Source organism: Lepisma saccharinum, chromosome 21 (genome assembly GCF_977018435.1).
Source record: "Lepisma saccharinum chromosome 21, izLepSacc3.1, whole genome shotgun sequence".
Classification (NCBI taxonomy): domain Eukaryota; kingdom Metazoa; phylum Arthropoda; class Insecta; order Zygentoma; family Lepismatidae; genus Lepisma; species Lepisma saccharinum.
The window spans coordinates 9,348,781-9,369,986 of NC_139249.1; the positions used below are offsets into that span (position 1 = coordinate 9,348,781).

The 21,206-nt window shown below is 36.9% G+C and overlaps 1 protein-coding gene across 3 annotated transcripts in view; it reads left to right on the forward strand.

Annotated features, from left to right (window-relative positions):
* Window positions 1-9,361, forward strand: part of LOC146004015 (PC-esterase domain-containing protein 1A-like) — a 58,340-nt gene extending 48,979 nt beyond the window's left edge. For all 3 annotated transcript variants that reach the window (XM_083142576.1, XM_083142579.1, XM_083142577.1), the window contains exon 11: window positions 6,228-9,361. The gene's annotated coding sequence lies outside the window, so the exon portion shown is untranslated. The remainder of the gene's footprint in view (window positions 1-6,227) is intronic.
* Window positions 9,362-21,206: the final 11,845 nt, after the last annotated feature.

Consider the following 21,206-nt stretch of genomic DNA (forward strand, 5'->3'; position numbering starts at 1 on the left):
TATTTTCTGAAGACATCATGCACTAGTATTTATACTCGTAACATAACAAATAATGACAATTTATTTGGATTGGATTTCAGTTATAGTAACAGCTTCAAATTCCTTTTTCATGTGTATTATACATTTTCATAGGCTAATTATGACGTGAATGTGAATATGGCAGTTTGTAAAAGTTCCAATATAAGAGCACATACAAATTCGGAAGGAAAGTTTTTAAAGCCTTTTTGTTTAGTTTTCTGCCACTGCCAACTGCCATACACAGCAATACAATCGTAAAGACATGTTTTCTTTTCATTTTTATGTTTGATTCTAGTTTTTTACGTTTTATACGTATTTTACACGTTTTTTATGTGTAATTTACGTGTCATGTAGAAAACCCTTTTTTATGCGTAATTGCACAACCCTGATCAGAATACACGGAATTCCTGTGATTAAATGTTAAAATGAATAGTTCAAATCGACTCACATACTTTCTTTGGGACAGTTTAGCGAACATTTTTTTCAGTATGAGAAAAATAGTTAACACATTAGTTGTTACTAATTTGTGCATTATAGTGATAATTTACTACAGCGTTGCAAAGTACAAACTTACAAAATTTAATCTTCTGTGTCCAAAGATTCTGTGCTGATATCATTGGTTTCATTATCTGACGAGTTGATGCGATGATTGCGAGATGAAAATTTATTACCAATTTTGGTCTGAAAAAACAGAGTGCGGCGATTATACTGTGAAATATGGTAGGTAGTGGCAAATGAGTACATTAGTTTTATGGCTAGAACCAGATATCCTGTGCAGAACTTCAGTCAACAGGGTGTAGTTTTGCAAAATATGCAATTTTCATTAATTCTGTTTCAGTACTGTGTAACAAAATTGTTTTGCATAATTAAATTCCAGCTTCAAGGGAGAAATTCAAGGGAAGTTTCAATAGACATGTGTTGGAGCCCACAAGCTGAATGATAACTTTTTATTTTTATTTTATAACTATAAATTTTATGTTGATATTAAGTTCAATTTAGTTTATCGTAAACCCATTAAAGTTATGGATGTTCTTAAATTGACAGTAACTGAAAGTTCTGGCCAGTGCTTGAAGTGAGGGGGGAGGGGATGTCCTGGCTAGGAAAGTTTATGCAAATCATCCCCTCAAAACTCTCATTGTTACCATGTTGAATCATAGGAAGGTCTCGCTAGCTGGCCCCAAAGCTTGAGCAAACAACCTCCAACCTAAGAATTTCCACTCCAAGTGCTGATTCTAGCAACTCAAAACAGTGTTGTGGAGAAAAGTTCTCTTTATCAGAAATCTCTGGGAAAATCATCTTAATTGATCAATGAGTTCCAGTGAATAATATCTGAAGGGTTAGAATATGGTCCTGACTAACTATGATAATAATAATTACAACTTATAAGTACTAATAATTGAACTTGCAGTTACACAAGCTATACTGAAGATGTAGGCTTTAGACATAAGTTTATTTAGCATTGCACATTAATTGATATGTTGTTCATTGGTAAGCTTCTGTTTGTCACATATGATGCATTTGAAATTTCATTTTGTGTGCTGGAAAATAGTTTGAACAGGCGTTTAACTCCCACAAAAACATGTAACAGGGTGTCTACCAGTCAAGAAATGAAACGTTAAAATGCTGACCAAGACACACTTTTTTAGTATAAAAATATACATAAAAACGCAACGTTTCCACCCTCCGACAGGGTCGTCTTCAGACGAAACTTCACAACAAATAAACGAAAGTTACAAAACCCAGACAGGGTCCGTACACAAAACAACACGAACGCACCAGTCTTTATCTTAGAACATTTCATTTCAGGAATTCCTGAGTGGGGAATCTCCTGACAGGTAATTGACACTAACTGAACGGGAATGGGGGGCTGAAAATTAACAAAGAATGGAAAGGAGTGCTAGAAAGAGTGGAAAGTATGAGAGGAAGGAAGAAGGAAGTAAGAAAAACAAAGAAAGAAAGAGGAAAGAGGGAGTCCAGGCAATAAGGAATCTGTCTAGGTTCATTAGTGGAGGTATTGATAAGGCCAGACTTTTACCAGGTCAATCACCTGTCAGGAGATTCCACACTCAGGAATTCCTGAAATGAAATGTTCTAAGATAAGGACTGGTGCCTTCGTGTTGTTTTGTGTAAGGACCATGTCTGGGTTTTGTAACTTTCATTTATTTGTTGTGAAGGTTCGTCTGATGAAGACCCTGTTAGAGGGTGGAAACGTTACGTTTTAATGTATATTTTTATACTAAAAAAGTTTGCTTTGGTCAGCATTTTAATGGCTTAACAGTGTTACCAGTCATGAAAGTCAGGAAATTATACTTGTGGTCAAGAATTTTTGCTATCACAATGACTGATTGGTTTAGTTTATTGTACTTCACTTTTCTGCCACTTTTGGCTAATCGCGAAGATGAGGATGATTGCTGGTAAGATAAGATGGGTGAAGGGACAATCACAAACATATGGAGGACAACACAAGCCCTCATAAGATCATACTGGCTGTGAGTGTAGATGTCAGAGCCTCACTAGTCTGCCAAATGCAGCCCAGGATGCATTCATAGATAAAGCTAGTCTAATTTTGTTGTTAACCCCTTAAGTGGGTGTTTCGATTTTATAAATTGAGTTACAAGCAGGTTACCCGAACTGTGTTCGGGGTTGTATGTGTAACGTTAAGCAGGTTGCCCAAGCTAGGTTCGGGCAGGAAAGTTTATTCCAACTTCAGATCGGGTAACGCGAATTGTTCTCGGGTATTGTTGTGTACACTATGCGGAATCCGATGCACAGTTGCTTTTGAGATAGAGATAGAGAGAGAGAGAGAGAGAAACTTAAACCTAAATGGGAATTGAAGCTACTGCATACATAATTCATAGTAAACTGTGTCACTAAATTGTCAAAGAGGGAGAGAGTGAGAGTGAGTGAGCGAGCACAACTCGGGCTCCCCGCTTAAGGGGTTAAATACAGCTTCAGTTTTCATCTTAACCCTAGAAAGTTAACATGTCCTGTGCCAAACGTTAAAGCTAACCATTCATCTGCTGGACTACTGATTTCTTCAGAATTAAAAGGCAGCGTAAATTTTGCAAAAAACGATTTATTTACTACGAAAGTTATTATTTACTTCCAAAATACTAACTTGGCAGTAATGCAAAATTAATTTTTAAAAGTCTTATGTGCACTCAAAACAACACTTTGACTGGTGTTCACCACACATGGCTTTGAGCTACGGCATGATCGAGGGTTAGAATGCACAAATCTTCCTTCCTTGTTGTTCTTTAGCATCTTCATTAGTTTTTAGCATTTTCATATTCAGGATTTAATAAAATACCAAATGCAGACGATTTGTGAGTATGTACCGTTTAGAAAACAACGTTTCGGGAGTCAACTGCTCCCTTCTTCAGGTTACTTCCTTGGCTCGCGTTATCGCTTCTTGCTGCGTCAATTTGGTGTGGTACAAGGAGTAAGGTGATAGGTTTCACTATGGTAAAAAAGGGTTGCTAAAATCTTGCCCATGTCTTCAAAACTTCCATGTCTCTTACTTTCTTCATAAAAACCACCAAAAGTGTTAAAATTCAAACTTTAAAAATCTTTAAAACTTAAAACTGTATAAACACACTCTCCTTGTTTGCCCGTGTGTTGTCCGGTTTGCTTTCTTGCAGAATGCAGGAAGTTCCCTGATTCTATTCCCCTCCTGCATGACTCCCCTCCCCTCCACCTTAATCATACGTCATTTCCAACTCAAAATCAGGAGTCTCCTGAACAGCACGGATTACGCCCGGCGTGACATGAAATCCTATTTTGTTTTTCTTGCTTCCTTCCACCTCTTAACCATCTTTATCTACATTTCATCTAGGTTCTCATCCTCTCTCTAATTTTTTGCTCCTATCTTTGCATATAAAGGGTGTTCCATTAAGACGGATCAAAGTTAGCAGTAAATAAAACGGTGTTATTGGTGAAACTTTATTGATTTCAGTTTTGGATCATGTTATTAGAGGCATGGCAATTATGTGTGAAAAACAATATCGGCCAAATGTCCGCCAAGGCTTCGGCGGCACACATCCACTCGATGGTCACAATTTTTGATGACGTCTCTGCATATTTGCTCGTCGATCTCAGCAATATGCCTTATTATCTCATCCTTCAGCTGTTGAATTGTTGTTGGCTTGTTGGCATAAACCTTACTTTTGAGATAACCCCAAAGGAAGAAATCTAATGGGGTTAAGTCGCACGATCGTGGTGGCCAATTGACATCGCTGTTTCGAGAGATGATGCGACCTTGGAACTTCTCATTCAATAAAGTCATTGTTGCATTGGCTGTGTGGCTTGTGGCGCCATCCTGTTGGAACCACAAATCTTCGACATCCATAGCATTCAATTCAGGCCATAAAAAGTTGGTTATCATGTCACGGCATCGTTCGCCTGTGACCGTTACAGAATTCCCGGCATCATTTTCGAAGAAATACGGGCCAATGATTCCGCTAGCAAAAAATGCACACCAAACAGTGACCTTTTGTGGATGCAGTGGCTTTTCAACAATGTTCCTTGGATTTTCATCAGCCCAAATGCGACAATTCTGCTTATTAACGAACCCACCAAGATTAAAATGGGCTTCATCACTAAAGATGACTTTTTGCGAAAAATCATCATCAGCTTGTTTTTGCTCGTGCATCCAATTGACGAATGTACGACGCTTCAAATGGTCAGCAGGCTTCAATTCTTGTGTCAATTGAATTTTGTAAGCGTGTAGAGACAGATCTTTTGTCAAAATTCGATGTAGCGTTGTTGTGGAGAGGTTCAATTCCTGTGCGCGATGACGAATAGAGGTGTCTGGATTCGTGGCCACATTCTCGCGCACTGCAGCAATGTTTTCAGCTGAACGGCGTAAACGAGCACGCATTGGCATTTTCACATCTGCCACCGACCCAGTTTGTTTGAATTTACGAACAATTTTGCCAATTGCACTCTCGGTAGGTCGATTATGTTCACCAAAAAAATCGCGAAGTGCCCGAAGTGCATTTCTGTTTGAACGTCCATTTTCGTAATACGCTTCGATAACTTTAACACGTTGCTTGATTGTTAATATTTCCATGATTGCAATTGGCAAAGGCTGAAGTTGTTAAAATCTGAAAGAAAAAGAAAAAAAACATTAAACACTTAATCTTATTTCACATTTCAAATCGTTCCAAATTAATGGAACACCCTTTATTAGCAGCCTCATATATGTTTCTGTTTATTTGTTTTCATTTCTAATGACCAATATTCATAATCCATTTTTCCTCTTTTTTCAATTCCTCTATCTGATTACGTAACCTTTTTGCTCTTATGTAGAAGTTTAAAAATACATTGCTTTTGTTCTGCTCATTGGTAAAACATACGGGTATAAGGAGAACGAAATGAGGAGGATACAAAGGGGAGCATGCAAAATTTGTGAGAGAGGGGAAAGGAATAAGGAGGGGGGAAATAGTAGAAGAAGGGGTAGATGTAGGAGAAGAGAAAATGAAGTATAGGTATATGGGGATCCCGTATTTTAAAGGGGTTTCTGAAAAGATTGAAAAAGTAGTAAAAGATTATGGTATTAAATGTGGGATAAGGGCTCTGCGCAGTATTGAAAAGCATTTGACAGAATACAAATAGGAAGGAAAGGTAAAGCAAAACGTGGGGGGAGAAAAAGGTGTGTATAGGATTAGGTGTGAATGTAATAAGGAATATATTGGGCAAACAGGAAGAAGCATGGAGATAAGGTGGAGAAAACACGATAAAGATATTAGGGAGAAAGTACCAAGAATGGGTTTATCCGAACACATTATTGAAGAACAACATAAATTAAGAAAAGGGAGGTAATTAGAAATGAAAACAAACAAACAAACAGAAACGTATATGAGGCTGCTAATATATGCAAAGATAGGAGCAATAAACAAACGAGCCAAAACAATTGAGGCTACATTAATTGACATGACAACAGATGCCAACATTGGTAAGAACAGGTCTGCCAACCTTGAAACAAAACAATAGCACTAGATTCAAATTTGGCATCCTATACGGAACACCCTTTATTACTATTTTTTATTTACTGGCCAATCGCCCCTTACACAACTTATTTTAAGAACAACACTTTTGTTTGTTCATTTGTTTTTCTCAGGTATTCGTAGATGCTACTAGCAAAGTTATATGAAATTTGTTATGAAGTATTCTGATGCAGGCCTTCATTGTGATTATTTATATTTCAGGTGAAGAAAAAACTAATGTTTTATCGTTCAAACTTGGAAAACTAACTCCATATGGTGCACCTGATTTTTTTGTCCAGTTATAGGACTACATGTGATAATCAAAAGTCTTGTGCCTTAAAAGACAGAGGACAGCATTTCTTTAAGTTTCTACCTCGTGTAAAAAGTGTTTATAGAGGGTATTTTTTTGTTTTTGTAAGTGCCTGAAGTTCCTGTGCATATGCCAAAATTAACGAGTTAACCATTTTTTTGTGTGTTTGTCCTATTTCATTAACATTGTTCTAAAGTTGTTCTTTGGTCAAATCAGTGTGATAAAGGATTGTATATTGTTATTACGCTTGTGAAGAGACTTCTTTAATGTACCTTTAGCAGTTTAGTTTATTGTTAATGTCAGCTAAAAGGCTGCGTGTATTTCTTGTTCAACTTTGAAGCATTTGTGATAAATTTCCAAGTAAACATCTGAAAACTGTGTAGTAATGGCATGCTCAGGTAACTTCTGAAAAGGGAGAGTTGAGATTATTCTTGTAACTACTTAATGGATAGGAACTCGAAATTAACCCAAAATATTTTCTTACAAGTATTATAACATGTTCCCAAGATCCATAGAACATAACGGAAAAACATTGTATGTACGAGAATCGTAATTCACGTCATGTTACATTATACTTAAAACACTTTTATATTAACAAAAGTGATCTCGGAAGTGATATTTCTTTACTACATGTGTTTAAGTATGTGTTATGTTTCTATACTTTTAATTTTGTATACTCATATTTTATACTGAAACATGATGCTGTTTGTTTGTGTTTTGTTATTGGAGGAAATGAAACTTGTCAAAACTTTGTGCAATTTTGTGCAAAATTTTGTAGTGCACACATATTGTAGTACACAATTGTTTTATTGGTCAATTTAAATCCAGCAATAAGGCATCTCAGGATTTGTAATATATTGCAAGATATGGCCAGTACAAATATAGTAAAAAATACCATTCTGTAACAAAAGTGCCTTGCATATCTGTAATTATAACTGTGATACAAATTATATTGAAAGTTTAAAAAAAAGGTACAGTAAAGTTCTTTTACTGGTCGTCCAAAAGCATAATTCAAGATTATATTTAGATACAAGAAAATAGTTTTGTGTTGCTTTGTAAAGAGAAATTAATCTCATATTTCAGTGGTGCACGTCATCACCAGCTTCTGTATACATAAAAGCAGTGTAGTTTGTCCTGTATGCCTGTACTGTAGGTTTATTTACAGGTTCTGTTTTTTCTTTTCTAAAATGATTGGGCTTCTAGTTAGTTTTATAGTATTATGCATAATATGTGAAAGCAGTCAGCAAACTGTGACTGTTTATGTTCTTGTTTGCTCCTAACATAATGTTGTTACTTAAGAATTATGGAAGTGTCAAAGAAGATGCATATTAATCATGACGAGCAATTTTCTAATTTCATAATTTTGTGTATAATTCTCAAGGAAGTACTTGACTGATGCTCCAAATGGCTTGCAAGAAACTCGTACCATGATTCTTAGCGAATCCTAAATATTTTTTAAGTAATGCTTGATTTTCCTGCATACTCTATAACTCTCTAAAATTGTGTGACGGTAAAGGAAATAAGATTGCATAATGTGATATCAACATTAGTATTTGTTTTGTAAGTTGAACATTTCTTGTGCAGAAGCTGGTACAACTTTTTTTCAAGTGCTATTATTCAGTTTAATGTTATGTTCCACATGCCGTGGTTTTTATTACTGCATTTCCAGGAACAATCAGAAGGGGATTTTATAGTTGAATACAAATTCCACTAATGACGAGTTGTTCTACAACATAAGGACACTGGTAAGTATTAGAGAAGGTCTTAATGATGGAACGTGAAGAAATTAAAGTTTTTATGCAATAGAAAATCTCTAACATATTGAGCCATGCAACAAGTATTGTTTTTCAGGATGTCTGATGGAATGATTAATAATGGTGCTATTGTTGTATACTTTTAATATGCAGTAGAGTTAATGCTCCGTTTCAATTATAGAGTAGTTAGAGGCTAGTTGTAGGTAGGAGTCATAATAATCACATCATAGATAGAATTTTCTCAGTAGTTATTTTATTTCGCACTGTTTTCTAGTCCTTTTTTGATTGCCAAAAAAATTGAATTTCACTAACAAAATGTTTTACGTAAACAATGAGAGTCTCATCTTCCAATTTCTTACACATTTAAATATTTGTGCCATTATTAAGAGAGTAGCAGTGATTCCTCAGATTTTATTTTCAACCGTGAGCCCTTCGAAAACATGTGAAGTTTGATTACATCGTAAAATTAGAATTAATTTCTCAAAAGTTGGAATCTGAACAGTGCACAGTTATGCATAAAGCTGCAATTATTATTGTTGTAATTCTAGTTCTACACATTTAGCTTGCAGAGTGCAATCAAACTATCACCCCCCCTCCCCCCAAGTTTGAATGCTTTTGCAGTGTAAACTCTTTGCTAGATTTTGAACCTCGACTTCAAGTTCTGAAATTTGGCAGCATATTGAGAAAACTAGATGTATTAAAACTCTCATCACATCAATAGTAACGTATGATGCGAGAGTTAGTGGCACGTTGAATTTTGCTTCATGTGTATAATAAATAAATTATACAATATGGTAATAGCATTCCTAGACTGAATAATTAGAAGTGAGAATGATGCCTTGTATTTTCAATGTGAGATTTTAAGAAAACTCGAGACTGAAGATGTGTTTCCTATTCAAAAAACTATGCGTACTTGGTACAGTATATATTTTTTATTTTATGTATAAAAAATAAAATTCAAGTACCTTCCATGTGAGAAAAGAATGTTACAATTTTTGTGTGAACAGTGGAAGTGGATTTAACTGTGGTGCTGAGTATATAAAAAAGCTTCTTTTCTATTAAGTATTTCCTTTATTTTCCTGTATTCATTTTGTAGACTTTGTATCCTTTTCTCAAATTGTTTCAGCCAAAGGTTTATATAAAGAGGCTGTGAGTTGGAGCAAATTCATTCCTTAAGAGAGCTTTAATGCTTATTTGAATTTTTTTTGTCAATATCAAAAAATGTACGCCAGATTATATAAGAATCTCAGATTTTGTTTTTTTGTTTGTAATTCACAAATAAAATGTGTGGAACCGAATAGCATGTTTTATATAATACCTTGACCAATGGTTGGAAATAGCACACTACTTGTAGTGGTGTTACTGTAGCTAGCTACAAAATTTGTAGTGGTAATGGTATAATTTTTGTAGTTGTAGCTTCACTGTAAATTTCTTGTAGCTCTTAGTGAAAATGTTGCTGCAGCTACAATTCTCGGCTTTGAGTTAAATTTTGTATATGGCAACAGTGTCAAATAATTGTAAACGATAACGCTTACTTGTGCAGGGGGTTCATAAAGACCAAATCTGTTATAAGGTAATGGCAATCTGGATAATCCAGATGGTAGATATTCTGATATCACAGATTATAGATATCCATGCAATTTAGTTCATTAGTGTCTGAATAATTCTGATATCTAGATAATTAATTGACATATCAATACGCAGGCCTGCATTTTTAGACTTTTTAAAATTGTCTTAACCGCAATAACTGATTTCAATGTTTTTAGGTGCGCTGAATCGGAAAATGACCCCCGTTTTTCTCCATCACGTAAGGATTTTTCACAAAATGGAGTTAAAAATTAAGAAAAATTGGTAAAAACGTGTATTTTGACCATATTTAATTGACATAAAAAATAAAATATCCAGCGTTATACCTACAAATTTTGAGTTTTAGTCACTTATCGAGTTGCTACAAGTCCTTGTAATACCCTTTCTTCATCCCTTCAAAGCTTCTTCGAGAGCTTTTCCTTTTGTAAGTCATCTGCGACAGGTACCTGTGAAGTGTCCAGCAGTAATCCGTAATCATGGTAATGCTCTAGCTGCCCTGATACCGTCGTCCCATCTCTTTGATGTCCCCTGATGGAACCTTTCACCCTGTTCTTCGCTGACAGCACCAAGGTAAGATGCCAAGAAGTGCACTTTCAAATTCGTGGAGCACCCTACATTTTTATATTGTGTCAGCATGTTATGTACTATGCCTTTGAAGTTGGGATCTTTCTGGTTCCCTTGAAACTTCGTGACCACATCCTTAAATGCAGTCCACGCTGCCTTATCACTGTCCTTCATTGTGGAAACGATGGGTTCATCTTTCATGAACCTGCAAATATCCGGACCGACAAAAACTTCTTGCTTTACTTAGTGAAGCCAGGAAACCTCTTTACCAAGTATTTCAAGCAGTCTCCCTCGTTATCTAAAGCCTTTACAAACTGCTTCATCAGTCCAAGTTTAATATGAAGAGAAGGAAGCAGTACTTTTTTCGGGTTCACCAAGCATTCATGTTCGACATTTTTGGTTCCGGGAGCAAGGTATTTTCTTTCCGGCCATTCCATCTTGGTCCAGTGTCGGGCCCTGTCACGACTGTCCTACTCACACAGGAAGCAGGCATATTTTGTATAACCTCCTTGCTGTTCAAGCAACAAGCTTAGCACTTTCAAGTCTCCACATATGATCCATCCGTGGTCGTTGCAGTAGATTTTTTTTTTTTCAGAACCAGGTCCAAATTTTCATACCGTTCCTTCAAGTGTACAGTGTGCCCTACTGGTCCTGACATGTATTTGTTTCCATTGTGCAAATGAAGCACCGTGAGACTTCTCTTGGATGAGTCAATGAAGAGCCTCCATTGGTCTGAGTTATACTGAATATTGAACATAGACATAAGACCGGGGATGTCATCACAGTAAGCCATCTTGAGAAAAAAATGAGACGAAATCTTTCTCTCTGTTTCTATACCAGTAGAATGAAGTTCCGGGGGCCACAAGTTCTTTTGCTTCAATCTGGAGCCAAGGAGCTCTGCTGACTCTTTTGGATAGGCCCAAATCTCTGACCAAGTTGTTTTAACTCCATTTGGTTGAAGAGTTGAGGCTCACTGGAGATGGTATTGTCGAGGAAATCATCATCACCTGTCTTCACACTCGCTCTCAGAATCTGCTGGGGTTTCTAGAGTTTTTGGAGGTGAAGGAACCGGAATCTCTGGTCCATGAGTCACTGGACGCATTGCAGAGGATAGGATTTGATATGAGATTTCCTTCCTATTTTTCAGATTGAACCCTTTGCAAAAGCAAAAATAACAGTCATTACTATGGTTGTGAGGCTCTCTCCAATCCATAGGCACACCAAAATTAAAAGATTTCGGTACTTATCCGATAAGGCCGAACACCTCTCACTCGTTTATTTCCTTAATTTTAGCATTGATACTTACCTATTCTGCAAATGTGGAAGATTCTTTAAGGACTAGTTATGCCTTTTTCTATAAAATAGTGTCAACTTTTCATATTACGAGTCATTATTTGTCTTCCTTGTTCTGCTTGAGTAACAGACAATATGGCATGCACTCGTCATGGATCATCGTACATCGTGCTTGTGTTTTGTCGATTGGGAGTGGGTATGCAGTGTTTCAACCTTCTTAACCGAAAAATACCTACTTTCGTGTTCATTATGTCATCACAAACCATTGACGGATAGCCCCACGGACCATTTCCGGCAAGGTTAGTTTAGGTAAGCATAGTTAAAAATTTTTTTTAAGAAAATCTCGTAAAAAAAAGGCACGTTTGGAAACACTGGCGAGACCGTGTGACATTCGACGCTCGTGCCATCTGCATGTACATAATGGAAACAACGGCCTAATGTTACAGAAGATGCAAGTTCCTTACGTAACAAATGATTATTTCTTGTTCTGCAGCATTCTATGGTGAAGTTTTCAGTTTCTGCGAAAGAAAATACCTCCAAGAACTTCGACAATGCTACAGAAACTGATTTCAGTAAGTGTCTTGCAGTCTTACTCCGAAATAAGCAAAGTGAACTTTCTTGACAAAAGTCTGTAATGTTTCTTTGCTGGTTTTTTTTACAATAAACTCTCCACAAACACAGCAAAAGCTGTCAGGAGAATACTTGCAACCCCTTCCAGCCATTTTGTTTCTTCTTAAAAGAAAACAACCAAATACTTAAAAAAAAAACTTGTTCACCAGAACGCACACGAACCGCAGGGGTTGGAGGCAAGGAACAGAATTATTCATGGAACGCAGTGGAGGAGTGGTTGAACGGGTTTTGGATGACTATTCGGGGAAAACCTGCCCTGAGAAGAAAATTGGACGTTTGCCAGTAGGCCATTGACTCGTATATCCTTGTCTCAATAGTATACATTGAAAGTTATGAGGAACAGCTTATTTTAAGTTACAGAAGATGCTAACAACTGCACATATTACTTAGCATATAAGGCGATGGGGTGTCAAATCCAAAAATCGCGTTTTGCGCAAAAATGGTACGTGATGGAATGTTTTTACTATTTTTCCCATATTCAGCGCAAAAAAATACATATGAATCAGCCACTCAAGTCGAAACAATTTTTTCATCACAGACCTGTCTAATCCAAATGTCATATAAATATATCTGGATATCCAAATTGAGGATATCCAGCATAGAAATTTCCACCATTATCAAAGAATTGTTTTATATTAATGATGGATATCTAGACATCTGGATATTAGTTGTCTTAATTATGTTTATCCATTATGATCGTGACAATTATTATCCTAAAAGAGAGACTTTATGCTTAAATTTAAAAACTATTGAAAACAAGTCACAGATTGTAATACTGGTATCAAAATATATTGAATGATTGGTATCATGATAATAGCAACAGAACCTATTACCATAGGTGTGCGCAGACCCTCTGATTAGGGAGGGGGGGGGGGGGCAAAATCCTTGATGAAAGTTCAGTCGGGAAAGAAAAATCTCATTTTATCTCACTCTTTTTGTTATATGCCATTGATGGGTATATATATAAAGCATATGATTTAAATTGGGGATGGGACAGATTAATCGGTACTCTATCGGTATCGGCCGATATAGGCATATCGGTGTATCGGTTTATCGGTAAAATTACCGATTATTTTACCAATCCGATATATCGATAAATATCTTATAATTTAGTGCAAAATTCTGCCATTTTGTTGTAATTTTTATGGATAATCTCCATGCCCTTCTTTCTAAAAAAGTAAATGTCTAAATATTAAACTTCTTTTGCACTACAGTCACCTCGAAACACACATTTATTAAGTAGATCAATTAACATTTCAGGTTTTTCAAGGACCATTTCTAATTTTATATCGGATCGGTAGAATATCGGTTATCGGTATCGGTAAATTTTATATCGGTACTTTATCGGTAACGGCCAAAATTTCATATCGGCCCATCCCTAATTTAAATACATTACATAATCAATTCATCCGCCCCATAAGAAACCAAATGATATACCATCCCTTTTCCTCCAAAAAAAACTGTTATAGTGTTATAGCAGTAACTGTCTGAAGTACTTAGTTGTTCTTACTTGTCCCTCTGGTAATCCACAATGCATTACAAAAAGGAAACAAATTGCGAGTGAAGCTAGCAAGAAAATTTTTTGATCCAAATTTATGTAAATTCAAAACAGTATTGATTTAATAGCACGCAAATAATTCCATGGGATGCCATGGCATTCTCTTTTACAATTTTTCTCATTCAGATTGTTCGGCGTAGAGGGACAACTCTAGCAGCACCCTAGCTACTACTGCTCTGAACTTGACAAGACTGTGAGGAAAGCAGATATTACGAGCAAACCGAGCAAGACAATTGTATGGAATTAATTTTTATTTGTATAAAATTTGAAGTCGAGTGGGCAATTACCCCTCTCTGCCCCCCTGCAGGTGCTCCTGGCTGTCTTGAAGAAATAATGCAAGATAGACGTGAAAACTAATTCCATCTTCAGTATCCTTTTGTCCTGTTACTCTTAGATTCTGCTAGTCTTACATTCTTTTACTTCAATGTTTGCCCCCCTAGAATTGATTTCCATCCAAGGTTGGAAGAAAGCAATGCCCCCCCCTGCCCCCTTGTGGTTGCACAACTGAACCAATCCCCTTCCCCGTAGTTGCTTCGAACTTTCATCGGCTTGAAAATACTTCATTTTCTTTAAAAGTATAATATCGTATAATAACAGTGATAAGATTCCTCTACACTAAATTTCTAAGGGAAAGTATAATAATATAGGGGCATGGAACGTCTGGAAGGGGGGGGGGGGCAAAAATGTCAACGAATGTTAACCTAAAAGTATATATTTTACACATATAATTTGATTTCAGTCATAGTAATTTACATTAATTATTATGCGATAATTTCAAATTGAAGTGGTGTTTTTTGAGGGGGCAACACTATTATCGAGGTAATATACCCCATGGAAAAATACCTTGCTTGTTCCTTTATGGAAAACAAATCTGCAATCCCCCCCATGCACATGCCTATACCTATTACCTAGTAAGTACAAGTGCTAAAGGCTTTTATATCCACATGATGGTGTAAATTTTTATGCAAAAGTAGCAAAGTAATGTGTAGCTGCATGGTAAATGTAGCTGTAATGAAGCTATATTTTTGGAAGAATAGCTGTAGCTAAGTTGTTGTTATTATGTAGCTTTCTGATTGCAGACCATAGGCATAGCTAGAACTTTATATTTGGGTGTGCACAAAGAAAAAAAAATGAGGTCTTGTACCTTTTTAAAAGCATATTTTGCAACACAATCACTTGGCTCTTTAACTGCACTGATGTTTGTAAAGGATTATAATTTCGCTAAATGACAGTGTTGAAAATTTCTGGATATATGTAGTAGAAAAATCAAATTGCGTAGAAATTACACACACACAAAATGTTCATAAATGTTACAAACAAATACATCAAAATACACGTCATCTATAACAAGAGACATCTTTCAAAAGGTACAATGTTCTTAAACTCATCAAAAACTTCATTTACATCAATAGACGAAGCTTTTTCCTGTTCCACAAATAGCAAGAGCAGGGCTTCCCATCTATCCTGCTTCTGAGTTGCTCTTAATTTAGTTTTAACTTGGGTAAGCTTGGAGAAAGCTCTCTCTCTCACACGTGCAGCTTGTGACAGGTATAGAAGAAAGGTGCTGTAGTAAAGAGTAGAATGCAGTAAATATCTTCTTTCTCCAATGACATAAAAGAATCGAAAATCTATAGACACCCGTTTCATCAGCGATAATGCACACGTTTGTACCAAGTAATGACATTTTCAACTTCTTACAAACTGCCGCTTATTTTCTCCCTTATTGAAATATCTGTATTTAATTCTCTTTGTTTGTAGCAGCTCATTAGGGTGTGCCTAGGCACACCCCGTAGCTACGCCTATGTTGCAGACTATGAGATTTTGAAATAGAGCAAATACCATTTACATTAAATTGAAACACTACTGGTATCTATGTCTAGACATGGACTGACATCTGTGGTACATCAAAAAAGAAGCATCAATCTGACTATTATATCCATTCCACTGCATTCATCAAAATATCCCAAGTCTCATGTAAGGTGTGAAAATTTTCATAAATGTTGTGCCAAAGCTGTCAAAAATGTATTCACAAAAAAAATAGGATAGCTACTTTTATATTCAGATTTACAAGTTGAATCTGAGAACTTATTTGATTTTAATTGCTTCGCGCGCACAATGAGAGGCACAAGGATTTTTTCTCATTTTTATTAGAAAATAAGGTAAAGGTAGTTCCCCAGCATATAGCACAATGTCATGATGCCACATTTAGGGGATGTGGGGGGTAGGGCCCCACACATTCTCGATCTCTACCATTTTGGAGGTGATGTAATCAGCACTGTGCTCCAGCCACCTTTACCCCCCCTCCCAGGTACCAATTGATTTGAGGCTGGATCACTTTATTGGGGGGGGACAAGATCGGGAAAAAATCTGAACTTAGATCACCCTGCCTGGGGATCAAACCTGGGCCTCCCGTGTAGCAGTCAGATGCCCTACCTATAGACCATCGTGGCTCTTATTAGCAAGTACAACTCAGATTTTTTTTTGGGGGGGGGGGAGAAATTTGCATATCCTTAGTTTTCACATGATCTCGGTGGCATGAAGTATAAGGTATGCCCAAATGAAGAGGAGACTACGGTCATATCTAAAGAATATTATATTACAGAATATTCACATTTAATATGTGAATTACAGTTAATGTGTAACATGATACCTATACATAATTGCCATTGATATTGATGCACTGATCCCAGCGCGTAGGAAGGGATGGATGGCTTCAGTGTAGAAACTCCTGGGTTCCTTATACGGATCCAGTTTTGCACGGTGTTCTGCACTTCCTTGTCACAGGTGAATCGTTGACCTTTCCGTGATTGTTTTAAGGGGCGGAAGATATGGGAGTCACGTGGTGAAATATCGGGGATGTACGGAGGATGTGTGAGGACTTCCCATTGAAATGTTCTCAGCAGGTTGAGGGTCCTCTTGGCTACATGTGGCCTAGCGTTGTCCTGGAGCAGCACTATCCCCTTCGAGAGCTTACCTCTGGAGGAATCCATAATGCACCCGTCCGCGTAAAACAACTCGCCAACTGAGGAAACAGCAGACGAAGCTGTTCGCTACACCTGCAAAGTGGGACAAACACCGCACATGTATCCGCAAACATATTTACCTTCTTCAATTAGATACAACGCCGCTACAGCAAAGGTCTCCTTTTCATTTGGGCATACCTTATAATATTCAACTTCATTCCATGTTTGCTTTAGAAAAATTCTGTTACTGTGGTTTGTTGGGTAGCTTACTTTGCACCTTGAAGACATAAATACAGTCACTTGTATAGGACTGTTTGTAGCATTACACAGACGTCTCTTCAAGTAATTCAAACATCTGTTTACTTTTCAGAGATCTGTAAACCCTCTCCATCCCACTTCTGCACACATCCTATAGCAGAAAATGTTTCAAATCATTGCGTTTGGGTCAGATGGATCTTTATGGAACACACATCTAGATTGTCTTTATACACTGAATGCAGATTTGCATTCTGCATGTAACATTTCTCTTGCATTATACCATGTTTAATTATACTATAGTGTAAATCACCATCCCTGAGACCTTCTGTAAACAAATGATCTCACCGATTCGATGTATCACTCCGCGTCAGCTGATCCATGACCGCAATCATCTGCTGTTACACTCATAGTTCGCCGCACCTATTCATTTTATATAAGAGCCTCTGAATGTGAGAACCCGCTCTCAAAACATCAGACGACTATGCAGCCGCATACATTGTTACTCTCCCGGTCATTCTCTCTTTCATAACCCTTAAAACTGCAGACACTGACACACCACTGCACTGGGATACCAACTTAACCACTTCATTTACTAGTTTCTCAGGATACTACTGACAGAACGTTACATAAATATTGAGTAGAATCTGTTTCTCACCCCTTTGCAAAGGCTGTCCTTGCTGGTGTTTTGAAAACAAGCTCGGAGAACACGGAGACTTTCCTCACGCATAGAACTCGGCATGTTATTTTTCTAAGGCCAAGTCAGGCACTACTTCCTTGCTGTTCACATGATTATTTTTAGAAAATAACCAATGTTATAAAATATCATTATGTACACAAATCTCTAAGCTCATTGAAAGTTATATTACTACAAAATGTTCACACTTATCTTGCCTTGCCATGTCACCAAGTTATTTTAAGAAGTGCACTATATTTGGCGGAACAAAAATCGTTATTAGGATGCTTGTCAAAGTTTCCAACCGCAATAAATTTACGAACTTTTTGTCTTGTTTTGATCATCATCAATATATTTATTGGACTTACAGCATTGCATATGGCTGTTTATGCCCATTATATATTTTATTTACATAAGATACAATTTACATAAAATGTACAAACAAATTTCAAATACACTCCTATCTATATCATCCTTAGAAATATACATTACCATGTTATATCATTTTGTCTAAAAAAATGCAAGTAAAATATATTCAATTCACATGCAAGAAAGAAGCCAAATTCATGGGAAATGATTACTGGTGCAAAGAGTTAACCATAAAGGTGAAGCAATAAGTAAAAAAAGAAAGAGCATTGGGTTTAAAGTGAAACGTCATTTGCGGCAGCGTATCCCATACTACAAATTTGCCATTGTTTTACCTTACGTAATGAATCCTGTAACAACGCTGGATTTTCGTGTGGATTATTTTACTTCTATGAGTTTGCAATGCTTTCTGCATGCAGGTGGTTTTGTTTACAGAAGGTGTCAGGGTTTGTGATTTGACATATAGAACAGTGTCTGTAACCACAAGTCCAGAAGATTGCTTATGAAATGTGGCCATTTTCTTCCTACTTAAATATCATCTGAAACATAATTTTTTGGAAGCAAGCTTAATTTCCTGTATTGGAGAACAAAACCCCGCTAAATTGATGATAATTTTTTTAAAAAACTACAGTATACAATCAATGTTTCTTAGTATTCAGAGTAATTAGAATATTGTTGAAGTGTTCCAGAATTGGAATTTGTGGGTGTCTGTCTGTATTAGGTCGAAGTGGTATCTACTTACCATCTATCTTAATGAAATTTAAATTCTGTGGAGTCTGATCAAAATATGCTCTCCAAAAGTGTCTGTTTTGAGTTATGTACATATGTTAACTGTTAATCACAGTTTCATGGAAGTATGATAGAGTTCTGCAGGGAGAGCATTTGCCTCGAGCGTCAAATAGTTTGCACGGACGATGCTAGATAGCATTCGGAATTAAAGCTTCTTTGCTCGAGAGAATAACGCTTGAAGCTCACAGTAGTACATGTATAACCATAATTTGTCTGTAGTAAAAGAGCCCTCTAATATAGATTGTGAAGTGAAAGACACGTCTATCTATTAGCGTGTTCGAAATGGGCAAAGTGAAGGAACTTAGTTCCGATCTGAAGGATGTTATTATACATTTGGCCCTTAGAGGTTATTCGTTATAAAAAATTGGACAAACAGTCAATAAATTACACTCCACAGTTCAATACATAGCAAACAAATTTAGAGGAAGGTTCAACACAGAATGTGCCGAGAAAACCAAAAGAGAGATGGTTGAATAAAAGTGATGAACGCTTTATTTTAAAAAGAGAAAACCCCCGACTAAGTGTTCCTCAGTTACGACCGTTAGTAGAAAATATTGCTGGCAAGATGATGTCCGATCAAACTGTCCAACGTGCCTTGTGGAAGCATGAGTATCATGGCAGAATACCACGAAAGAGGCCGTATGTAAATAAGGTTAAGGACATATTGAAGAACAATGTAAAGCAGAGTGCCCAAAAAATGGACATGCTGCCTATCTACAAATTCCAACAAGACAATGACAGTAAGCATAATGTGTGAGTTAACATGAATTGGCTAATGTGGAATGTGCCCAAACAACTACAAACACCAGCTCAAAGTCCAAACTTAAATCTCATTGAGCATTTATGAGCATTTTTGAAGAGGCGAGTCCATAAGGCAGTGGTCAAGTCCAAACAAGAGTTGAAAACTGTTGTGCAAGCCGAGTGGAATAAAATAAGCTCTGAAACATGTCGGAAACTGGTTAATTCTATGAAGAACAGGTGTCAAGCAGTAATTAAAGCCAGAGGATACGCATCAAAGTATTAGAACTGTCAGTCAATTTGCTCTGAATACACTTTTTTCTTTTATATTATTAAGTGTACGAATAGAAAAGTTGTACAAAAAATGGCATGTTTCTCTCTCAGTTTCATTAAATTTATTATTGTCATTGGTTATACAGAATTTGGGTAAGATTTTATGTTCCTAATGTTATTAGTTATTGAATTGTAAAGAAACAATTTCAAAAGAGTGTATTTCCTTTCAGATATTAAAGCATTTTCTTTGAAATCCGTGTGTACGAATAAGAATGTTACATACTGTATATGAAAATGATATAGATGATTGTGGGCTGAAACTACCGAGGCTACTACAATTTTACATTTGTGTAAAAAAAAAAAAAGGTAAAGTGCTCCCCTGTGCTTAGCACCACGCCATGAAGGCGTATAGGGGGTGTGGGGGTAACGCCCCACACTTTCTTGATCCGGTCGTGAGTGGGGGTGATGTGATCAGCATCACGCCCCTGACCGCCTTTACCCCCCAGGGTTTCCCCCAGGTACCCATGTTATTCGACGCTGGGTGGACGCCGGGGCCGCTTCCATCGTTAGAAAAGTTCCCGGATTTGAACCGGCCGGGGATCGAACCCGGGACCTTTAGCATGGTAGTCAGACGCATTACCGACTGAGCCACACATTTGTGTGTGTACGATTATTGTCACAATATAATGATATTCCATTGTATACGCTCGAGCTTGGGAGATTCAAACGAGTATGACTTCAAGTTTTGGTTTTAAGACCACTTTATGCACAGGAAAGCTAATTGGGACTAGACCTACAATTTTAAGTGGGATCCGAACCACTTGTGCCTCCACTGGGTATTGAAGCCAGCAAATGTGTACGAGTGAGCAAAAGTGATCCCATGTAGTACTCTAAAGTATGATGTGACGAAACTGAATAGAATGGATTCCAGAAGCTTGGTAACATTAAAATTCCATAAAATGATTGTTTACTTTGGTCATAATATGATCAGAGACTTGTCATAATTTGACAAAACTACCAATGAAATAACAGAGCTCGAAGTATGGACATATATGAGTTTTAAGAACTTACTATGTGGTTGTTTTCAAGAAGACAAATCTGTCAACACTACAAAAATACTGAGGTTCATTTGTTGTAGTTGGCTATGTAGCAGAACATGAGAGTGAATTGGCATGTGGAATGAGAGCAATAACTGCAATTATTCACATACTTGTGGTGAAACAATCCAGTCAACCTTGAATGTGAACAGTGGAAAGGCACTCCATGTTGGAATATATTTGGTTATTGACAACAAAGAATTAGGGTTGCTATCATCTCTGCAAAGAGTTTAGGTATAATCTCTTCAGAACTGGAAGATCAGTTGATCTTTGCAATATTGATTTAGCCAGTGCTAACTAACTAACTCTCTAGCCTTCTTAAACCCGAAGGTTCATGGCTGCAGCAAC